General features: G+C 36.4%; 1 protein-coding gene across 1 annotated transcript in view; it reads right to left on the reverse strand.

Moving 5' to 3' along the window:
- The window catches only part of TENM2 (teneurin transmembrane protein 2), a 1,590,996-nt gene that overhangs the window by 1,452,138 nt on the left and 118,157 nt on the right, over positions 1-20,701 (reverse strand). Inside the window, exon 3 of the mRNA XM_040574031.1 lies at positions 16,790-16,850. The gene's annotated coding sequence lies outside the window, so the exon portion shown is untranslated. The remainder of the gene's footprint in view (positions 1-16,789; positions 16,851-20,701) is intronic.

A 20,701-nucleotide genomic window follows, 5' to 3' on the forward strand; every position in this document is an offset into this window, starting at 1 on the left:
CTGGGTTCTGCTTCATTCATTTCACAGAACAGACATCTCTGTAGATAGTGCTGGCAAGAAATTTCAGATGAAATCTTTATTCTGAATATATAAATATATCTACAGACACTATGGACAGAAAAGAGAATATCAAGTGCCCACATGATGGCCACAGGTAAAGAAAATGTATGTTATTAAAAGTAAACGCATTTATGTTGTGGACTTGGACCACAGTAAAAAAAAGAAAGAAATTCAGTACAGAAATGCCACTTTCAATATATCTAATACAAATGGAAGCTCTGCTAACTTCTTTGTTAAGCAGAAGCTACCAGTACATTTAAGAGATATTCATATTCTCCTGTCTTTCAGGTGGCTATTCCTTCAATTTACACTTTCCTCTTTCTAAGGGGACTATCACGCATCTGAAAAACATGAACTGCATGGGGAAGTGCTAACTAGAGCTAAAAATACAAAGGATAATTGGGGGTAAACAAATTCCAAAGTTCAGTTTTTGCATGGTCAAGTAAGGAACTCAAGATCAAAACTGACAAATTTAAACTTTAATTCCATTCCTCTCAAAAAAAAAAAATCATTCCCTCCCCTCCCTCCCCCAACTATTATTCTACCCATATAGAGACAGCAGTCTTAAATGACATGTGTATCAGAGAGATTAGGTGGTGCCTTTGAACCATTCTCCTGAAGGGTAAATGTCACCATGAGCTATTATTTGCATAATATACAGGGAAATATGAAATTAGATTTTTTCAGTATTTTTTTTTTTGAAAACGCTGACATTTTTTGCTGTCATTCACATCTTGATTTAAATGTTTAGCCATGCAGAACAAGTGGTCAGAAGCATTAACCATTATTCAATTAACACCTGTTCTTATATTCAACCATATCTACTGTCAATTAGAAACAGTGGTGTAGTAGTAAGCAGTATTGCCAATTGCACAATTTAAGTTTTACAACATATGATGCAGTTGAAGATGTTAATTTCCAGTAACATTTAGGCATAGGAAGTGTTGGAAAGGGGGATTTTTCATTTCACTTTTTCCTGTCAACATTTGTCCACATAGAAAAAGCTTGAAGGAATCACATTGCAAAGGTGAATGAATATTTGACTGAAAAGTCTTGAGCTATAACAGTCTAAAAAGAAGTTGAAAAGAAATTGTGGAAAAGAAAAAGAAATCTGTTCACCATAATGTATGGGGGATGAAGTTACAAACATTCACATTGTAAGCATGTCCCCTTAAATCTGACTACAGTAGAAGACAACATGTAAATGTGTGTAAAATTGGTAAATGAAGGCTCTGGTGCACGTACAGAAACACTGAACAGTCTCTAAACCATAGCCTGGGCAAATTATAGCAGCAGATTAGAAGTTGTTCCATTTTAAGAGGTGTATCAGTGTGAGTTGGTACAGATAATAAGGGAGCTGTAGCACTCTAAGGCTTTGGCCCTTGTTTTGTGGTTCCTTCCTGGACAATTCTGACGATGAACATCACATTTTAGCTCTGGTAGTTAGACACGAAGGCAGTCTGTCTATTCATTTTCCATGATAGCCTCCATTATGCTGAATTATTCTGTTTTCCACTATTACAGCATGCTTGATGGTAGTTCCACAGAAAATGTACAGTACTGATACATGCCGATTAAGTACATTGGATTTCCTATCTACAACAGTTATACTGCACTATTTGGAGTTATTGCCAGTGCCAAAACTTATTGAACCATAAGATCCTGTGATCACTGTTATCCATCTGTGCAAATATCCAAAAGGCAGCTAAGGTCACTGCAATCTAAAAGTGAATGACAGAGAGGAAAGGGTATACAAACCAGCAGTGATGGAAACAGGCTCCGCTATGAGCTCGTCATTAGCAATAAAACATGCATGTGCAGGGAGAATAATACCTCCTTGTGAAGCAGTTGTATTAATTAAAAAAAAAAAAAGAAAAAAAAAGAAAAAAAGAAAAGCACAATGGCAAGAGGAAGTCAACATTACTAGTATGGATTACAACTTGAAGATGCAGCTGAAGTGAAGGATATCAGCAATTCTTGTAGCATCACCTCACTGAAACATGTCAAGAAATATTCTTTTCAAAGGAGTTAATTACTAACAATAAGGAACCAAAATTTTAAGGTACTGTTCTTGTGGACCCCTGAGGTCAGTGAGAAGAGCATGATATTAAGTAAAAGTCACCCAGCGAGATAAAAGTGAAAACTGGCTTTGAAAGTTCTGGCTAAAATGGGCACCACTTGGAGAGAAAGCAGCTCACCCAAAATCTCTCTCAAAGTGAGAGTTGCTCTCACTTTGTTGCTGCCCTCAAGTAGCTGCCACCCATGCACTGAGGGATGGCTCAGCACCAAGCAGTAAGAGATAAGATACTGTTTGTGTTCCTCTGTTTCAAAATGTCTTTTAAGATATTTTGCTACGGAGGAGAGAAAATGACTTACCCGCTATTTTCCATGCAGTCTAGTCCTTAATGTTCTAAGTGTACCAGAGAGACAGGTCGAAAACACAGTGCTCCTACAGGAAGCCTGCCTTTTCCCCTTCCCTTCCAAGCACAAGCAGCACCTTCTAACGTCCTCTCTGACCTAACTACATGAGTATTTGTAATGCAGGAGGCATTACAATATGTAAATATTGTGCAAAAGGATAGGACTCCAGTTGCAGGAAAGATGGGAGATGAGCTTCTCTTATGCTTTCTCACATGAAATAGTGACTCACTGCAGAGCATGGAGGCTGATGAAGTGTGTTTATGGCACAGTAGTGGTGAATGTTTGTCCACACCTACAACAGCCACAGGTAATGACGGTTCTTATATAATTACACAAAGTTATTCTTTTTAGTGTACTAATCAAGCAAGACAAGAAGCAAGCAGCACCACGAGCAAAACAACAGAATAAATGTTGCCATTTTGCCTACAAGCAATGGTTTGGTCTGCTCAAATGCACAATGCACAAATGCATTTGAACAGATCTTCATCACTTCATAACTTCTAATTTTTTTGTGCAACATTTTAAATGGTTCCCTGGGCTATGTTCTGACAAACTGAGAAAGCCCAGACCCCACAGGAGCATAAAAGATGATCTTGCATATAGAAATATATAATGAAGAGGTTTGGGATATTTTGCTTTATAATTGAAGGAAAAATTTCAGCATGACACACAAGACCCTATCATTTTGGGTTTCTTGAGTGAATTTGTGAAAAGCTACATCAGATAACAGGCAGGAGGACTTTACTCTTATAAAAAAAATATATATGTATATATATATATATAAAATTTTAAAAATAAAAACAATGAATAAACTACAAGATCCAGCAACCTGCAAGACCCATGACATAAGTATTACTTAGACCTGTTTATTGTGATCCAAGTGCATACAACTAGGACTGAGGTACGAACCCCAAAACATACAAGTATAATATGCAGTGAGGTTTTCATAACAGTAAGATAGCTTGAAGTTCTTGTTCTCTCTCATGTAAAATAGAATAAAACCTGAGGTGAGAAACTTATGAGCTCAGATAGTACAGATACTCTTGCTAACACTTATTCTTCACATTTTGCTCCTGCCCAGCTATTTGCTGTAGAATAAACATCTCGCAGTTTGGTCATGTTTTGAAATCACGTCCCAATAAGAGGAATTCCAGATAAATCCAATCTAAGCAACTTACAGCCCGCCAAAATGAATACTGGTTGGTATTCAGTGCTTTAGAGAAATCAAGATACCACAAAGACAACTCTCAAGACCGATTATTTTTCCTTTTGAAATCATGCATTATTTCCCTTTTGAACCTTGGCTGGTTAAACGACTTCTCACATTCAGTGTTTTCTAAGTTTGAATCTACTAAGGCAAACGTTCAGAATCTTTTAGGGCTTACTGTATTCATTGTTGTCTCTTATGAGATATAATTCTAGGATTTGTCATCAACTACTGGATTTTTCACATCCAGACCAACAGTGCTCAGGAAATGATTTATATCTCCTAGTAAAAGTCATTCAACAACTTCATTTCGTAATTGGCAGATCAAGTCGGTGACGTTCCCGTTGGACTTGTGGCTGCTATGTTCCAGGTAAATGCTTAATGCCCACAGTGCTGTCAATCTTTAGTTTTCACTGAATAGACGTGACTCTCAAAGAACAAACTCCAACTTTAGCTGTTTATTAAGTACTATTGCATAAATTTAATGGAATCTACAATATTCATTAGAATCAAAGGTCCTTCAGCAGACATTTAAAAGAGCCTAAGTTCTTTGAGGAACATTATAATCTGCAAACTTACTTTTGAGAAGAATCAACAGGAAACAAAACAGGAAAGGACATTTTGAAAGTCCATGAGGCCAGCTGTGCCTAATAGCACCTGATATTATCTGGTCTATTTTTTCAAAGCTGTAGCAATAGAGACTGTACAAGCTGTACAGAAAAACTGCTCTGGTGTCGCTAAGGGTCCACATATCTCTTGCTGCATTTTCAGTTCAGTATTTCTTTCCCTATTTTACCATAGTCAATTTACCATAGTCATTTACCATAGTCAATTGCTTTTCCTTTCATATCAACCCCTTATGCATCTAATGTATCCACTAAGCGTAGACCAAAATAAAAAAAAAAAAGTTTTTTGAGTCTTATTTTCTGTCAAGCTTCCTAATATTCTGTTACTAACAATCAGATTACAGAGAGGAGAGAGGGAAGAGAGGGGAGAGAGGGGGGAGAGGGGGGAGAGAGAGAAGCCATGAACTTCTTTCCCTGAAATTTAACATCAAACCATCTTCATCTGCTACATGATTGGTACCATATCCTTTACTACAGACCCATTCCTTAGCCCGTTTCTCCGCATCATTTTTTTATGAGGCTGGTTCACCCTGCTTGCATATAGAACACAGTATTTCAAAAGAGTAATTCGGAATAATTTGGGGCAGTTTTTTCCAAGCATCTCAAGACCACTATGCACCTAATCACCTCCCAAAGTATCTGCCATCACACATAAATGTAATAAACTCTAAATTATTTTGTCTGTGTGTTATGGAAGTGTTCAGTTATGCCATACATCTCTTTAGAAAAGTACCTGATATATTTTTCTAAACCAATCGTAAACCACAGAAAATTATAGAGAATTATTTCATCAATAACTTTGTTGATCATGATGATCTTTTTTTTTTTTTTTTTTCCTGAAGTCAAGAAAGATTTACAAGTATAATTGGAACTTTTAGGAATTAAATTACACATGATGAATGCAGTGAATGTAGGACACACAGGAAAAACATTTCAATAATATTAACTTCAGGAATATATCATAGCAATATTTCTGTGATACAGCAAAAGGGTTAACTATTATAAAAAAAAAATAATGGGAAGCTTCATAGATAGCAGAGCTTTCCTCATCAGAGATTAAAATTATTTTTTCCTCTTACCCAAATCACTTCTTCTCTTATGTCTCTCTTCATGTTTTCTCATGGAGTACATGATTTAGTAGAAATTCAGAAAGAACGTTTGTGGAGTTCTTCTATTCAACATTTCTCTCTCCTACTGCTCTCAGTAAGAGCACAGTCACATCCTAATCCTTCAGCATGTGCTTTCCTCCCTCTACACAGCAGTTGGTACCATTCATTACCCCTCTAACCTCCTAACTTACAAGTTTCAGGTGGGGTTAGTTTTCTTCATTTTTTTTTTGTCAGTGTATTTTTGGTTCGATTTGGTTTAAGAATTCATCACCAAAATCTTTTATTTATATAATTATATTGTACATTATATATATTTATATGTACACATATTTGCATTACATATATTAAAAATATTCAGGAAACAAATGGGACTATATTCTTAGACAAGAAGAGAAAGTTATTTGATTTGAACTATTTCTTGTCTTATTAGCATGTTTCAGAAATACTGAAAACTTACTACAAAACATTTCAGTTCCTACTGCCTTGTAATACCAAGCAATCTGGCCTCTTCATTCTCTGTTACCTTGTAATACCAAACAATCTGGCCTCTTCGTTGTCTGTTATCTTTACTTACTCGATATGCCTTATGGCTAGACTCTTAAAATTAGGGACTGATACTGGATTTTTCACAGCCTTTCTTATTACTTTCTTACTTACACTCCTCATTAATAAATGGATAACCTGAGATTAAAAGCGGCATTCTGTTGAGCTCACAAGTAAAATTTCCAGAATGCTATTGGCAGTCCACTGATGGATACAGCAGGAACTTTTGTCAAAAGAAGCATTTCTTACTCGTTTTCCTTCTTGAAGTAGTAAGGACTGACAGTGGAGAGAATTCACTTCACTTACAAAATTGATTAGTTTGGAAACAATCACTTGTGTAATTAAGATAGGTCAGGCCAAGTTTCTTTATAAATAATTCATCAGGAAACTACTCTATAAAAAGCTAGAGAAATGTCACTCCAGGTGCACTCTTTTAAAACTATTTCTGTATAAATCAATTAAGGTGTTTAATTTTGACACCCGGTGTCAGTATTTACAAAACTTGGATAGACAAGTCCATCCCTGCAGCATGCATTTGCAAATAACTTTACTCATTAATGTTTAATTAAGACAGAGGAAAACTGTCCTTGATATTTTGCTGCAATTAGTGCTCTCTATACCCCACTGACTTTCCATGATGAATTACTTTTCAAATGCAAAGTGAAGTGATTAAATAAAACTGAAGATTCTCTAGCCATTGCACATTGCCCACCCTACAGTTTTAAGCAGGGACAAAACGTATTGTTCAGCTGTAGCTGATAACTATTTGGTAAAACATTATAACAACCACCAAAATAATAATATTTTTTAAAGTACTCTTACATTATTCCTAAACATAAATTCTTAAAAGTCATTTCAAGGTGCAGAAAATCTTTTTGATGTGGAAAAAAATAAATGCCCAAATTCACATCAATACTCTGAAGGGCTTGGCTAATTATTTTTCTACATTTTTGATCAATATAATATAAATTCTCTAAATCCAATTTTGAAATTCTGCATTTGCATAAGGGACAAAGAACAGTTCTAAACAAAAGGACAAAGTTTACATTCACTGATATAACAGCCATAAAAATGCCTCAATTTTTTGAGAAACTACATTTTGGAATGTACTTTTCTAATCCATTAGAAATTTTGTTTTCAGAAGTATTTTTTGGACTAAACTAAGATAAAATGCAAATAAAACATTTCAGCAAAGAAATCTATAATATTTTGCTCTGGATGCACTGCAACACAGTCTTTTGAAAATGAAGGCTCTTTCCAAGCACCCCAGCTGCCAGCCTACAGAGTGGCCTGCGACCCTGCAGCCCAGGCAGCTGCTCACAAACACGGACAGGGTTGTCACCCTGCCGTTAGCACCACTGTGGTCACTTCTACTGTTTTCATGCAGGGAGCAGTGCTGAACCTGATATACTTCATCTGACTTCAGCCTGCAGCTGCTAAAGCCCCCAGCATCACCAACACCATAGCAGGAGCTCCTTCCAAGCCTCAAAGCCTCTGATGTCTGTGTCTCACCTGGCTAACGAAGAGCTGAGAGCCCAGGAGAATTAGCTATTCAACTCCACAGCTTCCAGATTAATGGGGTACTGAAGAGCTCGGCAGAAGAGTTGGCTAATAATCAGACAGGGTTGTAGCTAAAACCTTTTCCCTTTCCACAGAATCTTCATAGAAATTAAACCAACTTCACAAAACACTTCAATTTTGATGAAAAAAAAAATTCTCACTGGATTTTTTTTTTAACTGACTCTAATGAACAATATTTTATGTCCTGATATTTTGACTTTTCCAGTTCCAGTACTAGGTGGAGCTTGGAAATATGGAAAAAAATCACACACAAAACTGGGGACAGAAGCAATTGAAGGGACCTCTGCCTAAGGCCCATCAAAAGGAAAAGAATGACAGAAGTACGGGAATACAGAGAAAGTGTACAGGGAATTGATGGACAGTGTGTGCTTCAACCACACATCACAGCTTTTCCTGCAAGCACCTGAAACAAAGGCTGAGCTCAGAAGAAGGTTTCCATGTAAGAAGATGGATTGCTCCATACCAAGGGCACTGATGTGTGCCAGGGTCAGTTCTTACTGAGCTAACCTCACTGGCTTCAGTACAGAATGCGTCTACTGTGTTGAATATAGTGTGATACATGCACACAAAACAAAATTTAAATATCATGTTGGAAACAGTTAAGCCACATCAGGAACCTGCTTAGTCTTGGATATTTCACTATTTATTATTTTATGGCCAGTCTATGTTGGTTATAACGTACAGAGACAGTGATGATTTTGTGTTCTGACAATTTAAAAAGGTGCCACATTCAGAAATCATAGAGGATAAGGATTACCCTCCATCATGGTTACTCACTGGTCACTCTTTATTTATTACAACTACCAAACAAGCTCTCTCTGATCCATACCAGAAACAAACAATCAAAATGAACCCAAAACAAAACAAACAAACAAAAAACCACAAAGACCAACAGAAGACATTGTTGCTGAATCTTGACCTCTCCATAGCAGGCTGCCATTGTCGTACAAAAATTGAACTGTCTGTATTGTCTATAGCAGTGTTGAAATACCAATTCTAACTCCTGCAATAAGATAAGAAGGCTGCACTATTTAGGGTTGGAAAATATAGATTTAAAGAAGCCTGATTTAAGCAGCTGAATAAATGCTTTCATCTGGGATATATTTGTGTGGTTAGAGCTTGCTTTGGGCAGGGAAGGTCCAAAGCAGACCTTTGATCTGTTTGGACAATATCTCTATCCTATCATAGGATTAATTTGCTGTAGGGACCATCTAAAGATTAGGGCCTTTTTGCCATGCTATTCTGACAGAAATAAGCCAAATTCCTATACAAACCACCCTGTCCACCCCCATTTGTGTCTTCTGAGAAGCACGCAGGGTAGGTATCCAGAGCTGAAGCAGTTACAGTAGGACAGATTAAAAAAAATAGGAATTAAAATATGAATGACAAAGTTAAAAAAAAAAAGCAAACAATTGTTGGAGAAGTACTAGAAACTCTAGTAGATAGGTGCTTGAATGGTGTTCTTATCCAGCAAAGTAAGATTTGACAAGAAACATCTGATCCTATTCTTGCATTTATGTGGAATGCTGTGCTAAATTAACCACTGTGCTAAAACCAAAGTGTAGCACTAAAACAAAATATGACTGAAGGTTGTTGTGTTTTTTTGTTTTGTTTTGTTTTGATGCTGAAAGGAACGTACAGGACATCGCAGGACTCAGGACACACTTTGTACATTATACACCAATATGTATTTATGCTTTCCTAGGCATAATTTTTATTTTCTGAGTGCACATTACAGCATATAGAAATTGGTATTCATCACTTATTTGCAGATGAAGGGGATGTCATGTGAATAAAAACCCTTGTGTACATCTTTGTTCCCAAAGCAACAATATGATTTAATACCCTAGTGAGTCACTAAACCTCTTCCTTACTCACTGAGAACTAAAAATGTGACATCTAATGTCACAAGGTTCTCCATATTGCCTTTCCCCACACCTTAGAGTTTTCTCGAGAGTAAAAACTCTTCTGTTCGCATGTTTCAACAATCTGTAGTAATCTACACATCTTGGTATGAACCTATAAAGCAAGGCAATTACAAGGAATTTTTCACTTATTTTTTGTATATCTTCATAAATGTCATTCTACAGTTACAGTGGTAACATTCAAATCTGCTGTGCCAAGTGCAAGGAGAGTATAAATTGTTATATGCTCTATCTACAGTACATTAATATTACTTTTCTACTATTTCTGTTATCAGTAAAGGGGATCCATATCTCCCCCTGCCCGAGGTGGGAGATGTGGATCCCATGCCAGCTCTGCACCCTAACCACCACTGCATTTTTGGTTGCCTGATCTTCAGGCCCCTTTAATGTCTCCCTCATTGACCAGTCTTAAAATGAGAAAGCCACAAACTGTACTGGTGCGTGACTTTTAAATTCTGTATATAAATGAGAAATATCCACACTTGTGCCTACCTCCAGCATTGCTTTGGATACATACCTGCTTATTATCAATGCAAATATGTTAATAGTTTTTGTTTGTTTGTTTGTTTGTTTTTAGAGAGATGAAAATTAAAAAAACAGTAGTTCTTCCATATTTCAAATACTGAGTCTTACAGAAATAGCCTACCAAAATTTCACTGCCCGTAAGAAATATGTTCCTTCAAGTAGTCTGTTTAGCTTTGCTCTCCCCCCACCCATCTCCTTCTGCTGCAGATCTTTTCATGGTGAAAGGCCCCTGTTCTAGAAAAGCAGTGCTCATTTGTATTAATTGCTGTTAATGATTCTCACCCTAAGGTACTCCAATGCACAAAGGACACATAGCAGCTTGATCCTCACCCTCTTCAAATCTTAAGCTAACTCCTTTGATCATTCAGGGGAGAAAAATAAAATAATGTCTGTGCTGACAAGTTGTTGGCTATAGTTTTAGCCCCAACATAACTTGAAAAAGCTGAGGTATAATAAATCCCTGGGGAAGTGTGCATGTGGGGAAATCTGACAGACCCTTAACTGCAGCAGCACTACTGGATGCCACTTATAATAACAATTCAGAGACCTTGAGCTATCAAACAGGTTTACTGATGGAGAACTCTTATCAAAGTTCCTGCTGTTAGTTCTGACAGATTCACCACACATGGCTGCACATGGTTACACTTGCATTCACTCGAGTATACCAGAAATGTCTCTTCCTAAGCCTCTAGGGCTTCGCAATAGTAATGTTTTAATTGCAAAGATGCTGAAGAGTGACTAATACCTGATGGTGAAAGTTTTCTCATGGTACGGAGCCTTTTTTCTGATCTGAAAAGCAAGCTGAAATCCTACTGTATATTTAAACAGTCTCTCCAACAACCCTGTACAGTGTAAAGGGCTAGACATCCAAAAAAAAAAAAAAAAACAAAAAAAAAAAAACAACTTTTCCCCTTTTGTGTAGGTCCCTGCACTCCTAAGATTTGATTCTGCTTGTGTGTACAGTCTGATGGATGGGTGGTGAACTACTAATGAATCGCACCTACCAGCACTTCAGAGGAGAGCTTGCCATTTTATGAAGCAGGTGCAACTGCAGTTACGCTGACTAATTTGCTGGGACAACCTGTGTCCAAGTACTTTCTCCAAAACCATACTTAGTAAGCAAAAGAGCAGCCATTTCAGTGCTACATCACCATAAAATGCTGTCATTCTTAATTGATAGGATGTTGCATTCACTTTGAGCAACTGTGAAGAACTATTATGCACAATGCTGCAACTTAGCTAGTGTGTAACTGCAGTGTGCACTGAAGTAGCATGTCAGAGGAGACTGAATGTAGGTGACACAACAGGACACTTAACATCTGATGTGGTGGGTGGGTGGTGGAAACTGACTGCTTTAGAGGACATTTCGAAGTATCCCAAAGCAGATTTCTGCTTTGAACTGCCTGTTGGAAAAATGTCTGTCCACTAACTGTATCGTGATTGGGTTTGGGTTTTCTTTGTTTGTTTTTATAATGATTTATGAAATTAATGATTAAGAGGAAAAAAGAAAAAAAAGTATGTTCAGTACTGAGAAGGTGACTTACAGACTTTTAGAAAGACAAACCTTCAGAGCTAGCCACACCGCTATTAAGTGGTCTCTCATGGGACATCTCTCCCTAAAACAATGAGATATGATGAGATATGAAGCAAGAATACATGTATATACATGACTTGGAAAGCATAGACATAACTGTAGTAAGCCAAATTAAAAAAAAAAAAAAAAAGTAAAGCTAAGAATATGCCTACTTGGAATCAGGAACTAAATAACGTTTTTCTGAAGCCTCCTGCAAATCATTCGATGACCAAAATACTGTCTAGCATAGCATCAGTTCCTTTGGGGTTTTGACTAGAAATCCATTCAGACAAATTCAGACAAGTATTTTAGTAGTTTTCCAACTCCTCCTTATGTATCAGAACACACATATATACAGCTTCTTTCTGACTCAATGAAACTTTAAGATTTTATGTAAACTGAATATGTACAGAACAAGAGAACATAATCTGACTTGGGACATTGCGAACCTACATTCACATCTTGTTTTCAGCTCATACACTCTTACACAACCCAGATGATTAAACCAAAATTTCTATACTAACCACTGGGTTAACTGCTTGCATCATGTCCACCTCTTTATTGACACTTTCAGAAAATATCATCTGATCAGAAGTAAATAATGAAAACTAATTGTCTGGATAAAACTAAGTGATTAGTCCTTGGTCGCAAATCAGGTTACAATTTTCAAAATAAAATATTAGCTTTGAAATTCAGAAATACATGTTTTATTTATTTTCTATAAATAAGCATAATTTCTTTCTTATATTTAGAAACAAATAACTAGATACTTCAGTATGTATCTTGTTTAAAATCAACTACTGATCTCTTTAATTGCATGAAGACCTTCCAGTAGATGGGCATTTCAAACAATTTATCCTTAAAAGTGCTATATTGCAAAGCATTTTTAAGACCCAAATCAGTTGAAGAATACAATTGGAGCTATGGTGTTTTGTTTCTTTGTTTTGTGAATCACATTTTCATCAATCAGCAAACAGTATATCTAAGTGCCCTGCCCAAGTTATATGCAGCCTTTGATGGGACTGCAAACAAAGTTCTGATCTCTTTAGTTCCATATTCTGAAATGAATGACCTGTCTTTCTTATTTTTGTATTAGCACATGTGGAAAATTCATCCCATTTCTTAGATATTTCTAAGTATATAAGTAATTTTTCTCTCTTATTTTTGCTATTAAGAGGAAAAAAAAAACACTAGAGAAAGTAAAATCTATTCATTATGATTCTGACGTCTGACAATTTTGACAGGATGATTTTTTCAAACACTGTGAATGAAGCACTTGTTTTGGCTGGTATTTATTTTTTATGTTTTCTATTAATAGACCATCTTCTACTTAATTTGTCTTTCAAGATTCTGCATATTTTTGGCTTCTGAATGTCTTTCTCTGTCAGAAACATTTTGACTGACACATAGCCACTGTCTGACAAACAACAGAATTCTGTCTCAAGGTGTCACGCTTTTCTTCTTACTGAAAATCCACACAAGGATTTGATCAGTGGTTCTTATTTATAAGACAGATTTTTGGACTCATTATTAAAAACTGTATGCATATTTCATGGAGATTATCTCATTGTTCCATTTTGTAACTCTAAGCAGAAACAGACAGAACTGCTTCAGAAATAAAGTGAACATGAAGGAAATCCTTTCAGATCTATTCAATACATTCAAATCCATTACATGGAACAGCTCTCACTTGAAAAAAGAATTTAAAATTAAAAAAGACTACTCAGGGAAATATATTGAAACAAAAGGCATCATGACTTCACCCTCTGCAACTGCTTCTTATCAAGTTCTCAGTCTAAATTCCGCTTAGTACAAGATAAATTTTATTATCTGTGATGGCATATATTGAATACCTTTAGACTACAGTTTCTGATTATGACTATTATAAAGACTATCTTCCTGAATATATTAGTAAATCGTTAAAAATAATAATCATAAAAACACAACCCTTTCTTTGGAGGATTCCTGGGTTTTCCCACATAAGCTGAAATCCCCAAACAAATGGTTTTAGGGTATTTTAATGTAACTGCTATGTAGTACCATATTGGCCTTCTTTTGCCTGGGGCCTCTTATCATTAGCCTGCGCTCCTCCTCTCTTCTAGTAAGATCTATTGTTTGGCTCGTTCCTGTCTTTTTAATTGTGCAGCATCTTTCCACAGTTCCCAGAATCTGCTCAAGGCTAATACCCTCAGATAACCACAGTAGGAGAATAGTTCCAGTAGGCACCCTTAAAAGTTTCCTTTTACTTCTCAGTAAGTCAGAACCAGTTACTGGTGTTGCTCATTAAATGTGCAAGGAATATCTCCTCATTACAGCTACAGCTTATCTAACATTGAATAGGTAAAAGGAAACTTTGCAAGAACTCCCACTGGATTTTAATTGAAATAGTAAAATTACATTTGTCACTAGACACATACATAAATTTTCTTATTGATTGAAACCAACCTTTGAATTGGTTGTTAGTCCTTCACTTGAGGACAACAGTATTTGCATAAATATTTTAGCACAAAACCATTGATTGCATAAGGTTTTGACCACAAGTTTTCCTTGAAGATATTACACCTCTTAGCTGGCTTCCAATTGAACCCCCTGTATGGCTTGTTGTGATCACTCCATTAAACATCTCATCATTGCATAGAAATGAAATAGTGAATATCTTCATCCTTTCATCCTTCAAGCTGATTTATTGAATAAACATATACATGTTTATTTGACATTATGAGTAGTCACAATTATCACTGCTCCACAGCTCGCAATAATTGTCATCAGTGAGTAACAGTTGAGTTCTGTTGCTTTTCTGTCCTGAGGGATTCTCAGAAACATTATGTTCAGCCATGTGCATTGTTTAATTTGCTAGGTACTATTTAAAAGGGGATACAAAATGTCAAGCGCATCTCTTAAATGCTGATACTATTTTTTGTCATGTGTTCACACATCCACCCGATTTTAATCCTCCTGGCAAGTCCACAATGAATCTTTGCAATGCAGAATAGACCTAATTGTCTTAGTTACCTATATGCTCTTTGTAAAGTAGAAAACACCACAAACCAGGAAGCTAGCTCCCCTCTTACCCATGGGACAAGCCCAGGGTAATCACCCTGCACAACAGGGACCATGCATAGTTTCATGTGCAGTGAGATTACTAATGCTGAAAGAGAGAAGCAGAACCTTCAGCCTAGTTTTTGTGGGTTCTGATTCAATTTTGGGGTAGCATTTAAAGGAAACTATAGACCTACAGTTGCAGCAGAGATATCCCACTTCCCCCCATCATCCTTTGAATCCCCCAGCCTTCTGAATGAGATGCTAATCAACTCAATTTCCAAGCCGATGCAATGTTTTTGATGCGGAGTGCTTCAACGGGAGAAAACTACCTCCTTAGCCAAGATGTTGGTGGATTTGGGCTGTTTATTTCTTTATTTTATTCAAAATCAGAAGGCAGTGGCCACTGTCTTTGAAGAGGGAATGTCTCTCTCATCCCGCATTTCCTAGGAGATGTCACAGCTGTGACAAGGAGGGGTTTATAATGCCACAGTTCGGTGCCTTCATAATTTATTCTCTCTGATTTTATGCTCTTTTAGTCTTCTGCTCAACCATCCACTAACAAGCAGTGATATTAGCCAATAAATCAAAGACGTCTGCTTGTCACCACCAGATGCTTGGTCACATTGCAGCCGATTATGAGATGTACAAAAGGACAATTTCATGTAGAGAGCTCAGTGGAGGTGTTCCACCGATATTCTGTTTGATAGGAAACCAGCGTGAAGTGAATGTAGTATAACTCAGTAACTTTTATGCCTCATGGCAATGGAGAACTAAACTGAAATAAAAATTGGAAGTAAATTAGAACCTCACCTTTATGACTACCCTTTTATGATACTGCATCTATTCCTCCAGTACACTGACACAAGTTAGCATAAAAATAAATCTTTTAATTTGTCCATCTTGCACTGTGCTGGGTACAGAAAAAGCAGCTACTTTAATTGTCAAGAAGGGCAGGAGAGGTGCTCAATATCAATTGTTACAAAGTGCATCAATTTTTCATGTGGCACTCTTGCAAAAAATAATCCATTAGCCTTATCAGTCAAATGTAACATACCCAGTGCAAAGATACTCTTTGATCTTTCTTTTTCTCTCTAATTTATTGTAACAAACACCATTAATAATGAGAGGCAGGGACTATTCTGCAGAACGGCAAAGGAGAGCTAAACCCTTTTGAAGCAATGCTATTGTAGCTTTCTTCTCAAACTTAAATACTATAATCTAATACTACACCATAATATTGTTACAAAAGATTAGGGATTATTCTGATGTGCTATAAATAAAATCCATAGGAAAAACAGACTTTTGGATCAGGTTTGCCAACTCAAAACTGCGTATCTTGGGATACATGGACAAAGAGTCCTAAAATGAAACACAGCATTTGCTGATTGCTCTCTGCAGAGGACCCCTCTTTCCAAAACCTAAGAGGCTGAATAGCTTTATAATCCTGAGTCACATGCTGAAAGGAGATTCAGCCAAGCTTTCTGAATGTCATCATGCTTCTTTTCACTAGGTTCATTCTTTTATAGTCTTTAAGCTTTATGAAGTTACCTGTCTTTTCTACAGCATCTTTGACACACACAATGTGGATGTTACCAGGGTGTCACCACACTAAGGCTTTTTACTCACTCATCATTGTATTTTAAAATATCAATAGCTTTAAACAGGGACAAAATTGAGCACTGTTCATGTGGGTTCAGCTTTACAGACCTCTCATTACATATTCTGGTTTAATTTCTGCCTCTGCAAATCTCAGATTTGAATGTCTGAGAGTTTCTTTTACTGGACATGGGTTTGGCCTCAGGCCATCCCAGTTCTTAGCGATACAGTTGTGAGGACAATGACACTTGGAAAAGGATTTGTGTTGTGATGTCAACACAACAAACCCAGCCAGTAGCTTGCCTTCAGCTAATTGGGACATTAACTACTGTACTTGGTTATTCAATAGCTAGAAAATGTGAGCATATGAAAGATGTGGTATTACAACATATATGCTATATGCTAATGAACCATGTTTCAAACACAACTCCAGCCAGAAGCATTTTATAGTGAAATGACAGCTTTATCAGTTGTATGGCTTGAATTCTCACTATAGTGGCACTAGAAAAAAAAATAAAATTTTGTTCGATTCCCTGGTAGCAAATGATTGACATATAGCTTTTGTTTTAAGAAGCACTTACCGATGGCAGTTCTCTTCCTATCTTATTGTTTGCAGTAGATTTACAGGTCAAGTCAAATGACCTACAGAAAAAGAAGAGCAGGATTATGCACAAGGTACAACATCAGGAAAAGCAATATAGTGCTTGACTGTTTGACAGAAAGTAAAGCAGATAGATAGTACAGAAAACTGCCAGGGACCAGCTTTACCTAGCATGTTTGATAAATCATCTCATGCAGTCCCCCAGTATTAGATCTGTGCTATTCTGCGCTGCTTTACATGGGTGAATTATTCTAGAAGTTGCAATTTAAAATGAGCCTCAAACCTTAATTAGCTTTTCCAGTTGAACTGAGGAATGTTAGAGAAGCACCAAAGAATTATGCCCCATGTCCTTTTAGGGCCATGGTGTTTGTGAAAAGCATAGAGCACATAAAACAAGAGTGTCCTATTAAGGCCCTGATACGTTCACTATGAAACACAGCTTCTCTGATGCATCCCCTTTCGAAGCCAAAAAGACATCCTTCTGCTATTGAATGATGGAATTATAGCTAATAAATGACCTTCCAATTTCCAAATATACTCCAAAGAATAGATATGTAGAGATATTTACATTTAAAATTACAGTTAACAGCTCTTTGCTGGCTAGTCATACACTTTTTTCTGAGATGCATTATGCTCTCCTTTCAACAGCATTAGACAAGCACCTAGCTTTCATTGATTTCCTCAGTTCAAAACATGACTGCATTCACTCCTCTTTTTCTTGATAATAGTTTCAGGAGAATTTATAGGAAAATATTTAGAATATGAAGTTAAATTCTTAAAATAATTATATAATTCAGAACAATGAATTAGTTTTGTTGTAACTGATCCAATTTGATGCCTTAACACAGGCACAAAGCAAGAAGCTTTGGAAGTAGTCTCAAAACAAGAGTGTACATTGCTGGTAAAATGAAAAGTGTAGTATAAAAGAAATCACTGATAATCCACATCAAGCACAATATATATGATAAGAAATCGTCTTTCTAAGGTGAAAGGTTAGAAACCTACAGAATGGACTTAAGCATGTCACCTATTTATGAAAAAAGAAATTTCTCAAATATCTTGTTCCTAAAGCCTGAGGTATACACTACAAATGTACCATCAGGGGGGATTATGAACCTTATCAACCTTGTACGGTATTAAAATAAAAATCAGCATCAATTCAACCAGTCATAAACCACAGAAGTGTTGCTGATTTAGAGCAGCACCTTGACATGCTGAGCAATGAAGCCTTATGTGTGGCTGTCCTGGACTAAAACCTAGTCCTAGTTATACTAACAAGAAACTCAGCCCACTGCATTCGGTGAAGTAGCCTAGGAGGAAAATTGCAGATATTGTTGGAAGTGAATGTTTTTATTTATGGCTTAATTGCATGTTTACAATAAATTTAAGTTTTCATGAGTGCTTTTTCTTTTTCCAGGAGAGTACTTTGTGAAACTCCTCTTACTTTTCCTCAAATCAATCTCTCTCTCTTTTTTTTTTTTTTTTTTCTGAAGATACACTTCTCAGAATTAAAAACTGATTTATAAATTCACCACGAAAAAATATTTAAAAGGTTGGTTTTGTATAACTGACAGCTCTGTCTGTAATTAGAGCACTGTTTCCAAAATTATTCATTTTCACTAATTTTCAGATTTTTTTTCCAAAGTACTAGTAATCTCCTTTGAGAAAAGGAAACAATATATTTTTTTTGAATTCTTGTTTGCTGATATCAAGAGCTTTCTCAGAAAGATAAAAGCCCTTTTGAAAAGTCTAGTTCTCCACACAAATAGTATAAATATGCTTGCTTATTAAGGCCATGAATAGCTGCAACGAACTCCATGGGATATAGCAGCTATATTTAATCATATGTACGAGTCATTAAGTATCAGGCGCCAAGATCAAATGAGAATTGTGATAAAGGTCTCTTTTTTTTCTTCATGACCTGAGATTGCCATTGCTATCATGGGTTAAAGAAATTTTTTTTTTTTTCCTAAGAGCTGAGTATGCTTCAAAGCATCTCAATTTTCGCTTATTCAGAAAACACTTCTTAAAATTCTGATGTCACTTGTAAGCAAAGTGCTTGGAATTAAATATGATCCCTTACGATAATAATGGAATTCAGTGTGGGTTATTTGAATAGGTCCAGATACCCTGAACATAGTCTTTAAGTAGGCAACCTGTTGTGCAGATTTCAGTTGATCTATTCATGTTTGAACTTAAGCACATGGCCAAAGTGAATGCAGTAGTAAGATCTGCAAAGGCTAAAGAATTAGCTTAAAATGAGACTTAGAAAGAATGGATTCATCATGAACACGTCCTCCTACTGCATGGTGGGTATACTGCCAATAATTGGAGACAAAAGATTAGATTCTCTGACTTTAAAATACTGGCCAGATAAGGCTATTGTAAAATGAATTGGAGGAGTGAGGTGGTTTAATGGCTTTTTAATGATCCTAATGTTTTCAGTTTTAATGAGTCATTTTACATCAGCTTTAATCATTTTACGAGTCTGAAAAATGGCTGAAAAATGGCTGGCATTAGTTTGGTTTTCTGTTCAATCTTCCCACAAGCCATTATGGAATAGTGGCTAATGGGAGTCAACTTTCGTAAGTGGAAGCATAGACAATAGAATAACTTAAATTTATTAGAGAAACTGGTACATTAACTAGCAATACAGGCGATGATATATTTTTTCAAAGATCCAAGGAAACATATTTTACTGCAGTGCAGATAAAAAATAACTTAAAAGAATTAAATATTCTGCACCCTTTAATACTGTTTAATTAAATTAAATCTTGCTTTTTATTATTATATACATTTAACATAAGTGTCTTTATGTATTCAAAAAGACAAGTTGCTTAATCTTTTGAAATTCACACGTAATATAATTTCATGTCATACAAGAAAATTCCAAAATAGATCATCTACACTAGCTCAGCAGGATCTCTCTCTTCTGCAGTAGCTTTAGCAGGTCTGCTCAAGTGCTTTTTGTCCTCCAAGGAAGTGCTTGGAGCAGACAGTGGAGCGCAATCACTGATGTGTGGACACGCGTGGACAAAAAGCGGGGAGGAGAAGCCAAGATCCTAGCGTGCCCAAGCTGCTTGTTTTAGTGATGCACTCCCAGGTGGTCTGCTGGATTTAGTGGTGGCAGCTGAAGGCACAGACGCCCGCCCTTGGTTACCCTACAGCAGCCGAGCACACACAGTTCTGCTGGCTGTTGTGTACAAGTAGCTATCTCTGGCAGCTTAGCCCGAGACAGAGATGTCCTCATTCCTTGTAGTAAGAGTACACAGGGCTTATGGCTCTCCTACAGCTCGGCTGAATGGATTAATACAAGATTACTCTGAGCTCAACTATCTCCCTGTATCCTCATTCTCCAGTTTTGACCAACAAATAAATCCTGGTTCTACTAAACTTTTTTTTTTTTTTTCCTATATTTGGCCCTACAGATTTCAACAAGAAGTTTAGATGGAATATGCATTATTGTGGAAAAAAATATTTTTAAATTCTTAACCATGTTAACTTTACCAATATTTCCTGAAACCTGAAGTGAAATGAAATTAAAATCACATACAGGATGCTTAAATTCTGCTCTCAGGTAAAACAAAAACCAATTATAGTGGAGTCAAACTATTAAAAAACCACAACTGTTGCTCACAAAAGTTCGATTCTGTGTCTCTCAGACATTGAATACTCACCTAAAACAAAAATTTATTTCAGTAATGGCAGCAGCATCAAATCAAGCTATTTGCTAATTTCCATTTGTACTATTATAGATATAAATTACTCAGTATTATCATTGGTTGAGTGGGACCTCAGCTAATGGTAAAGATGGTATGTATTTAATATCCTGGTAGTTCCTGTGTTCCTGTTCTGTACATCATCACAGGGATATTTGTCTAGTAAGCAAAAC

This window comes from Cygnus olor, chromosome 14 (assembly GCF_009769625.2).
Source record: "Cygnus olor isolate bCygOlo1 chromosome 14, bCygOlo1.pri.v2, whole genome shotgun sequence".
NCBI classification, from domain to species: domain Eukaryota; kingdom Metazoa; phylum Chordata; class Aves; order Anseriformes; family Anatidae; genus Cygnus; species Cygnus olor.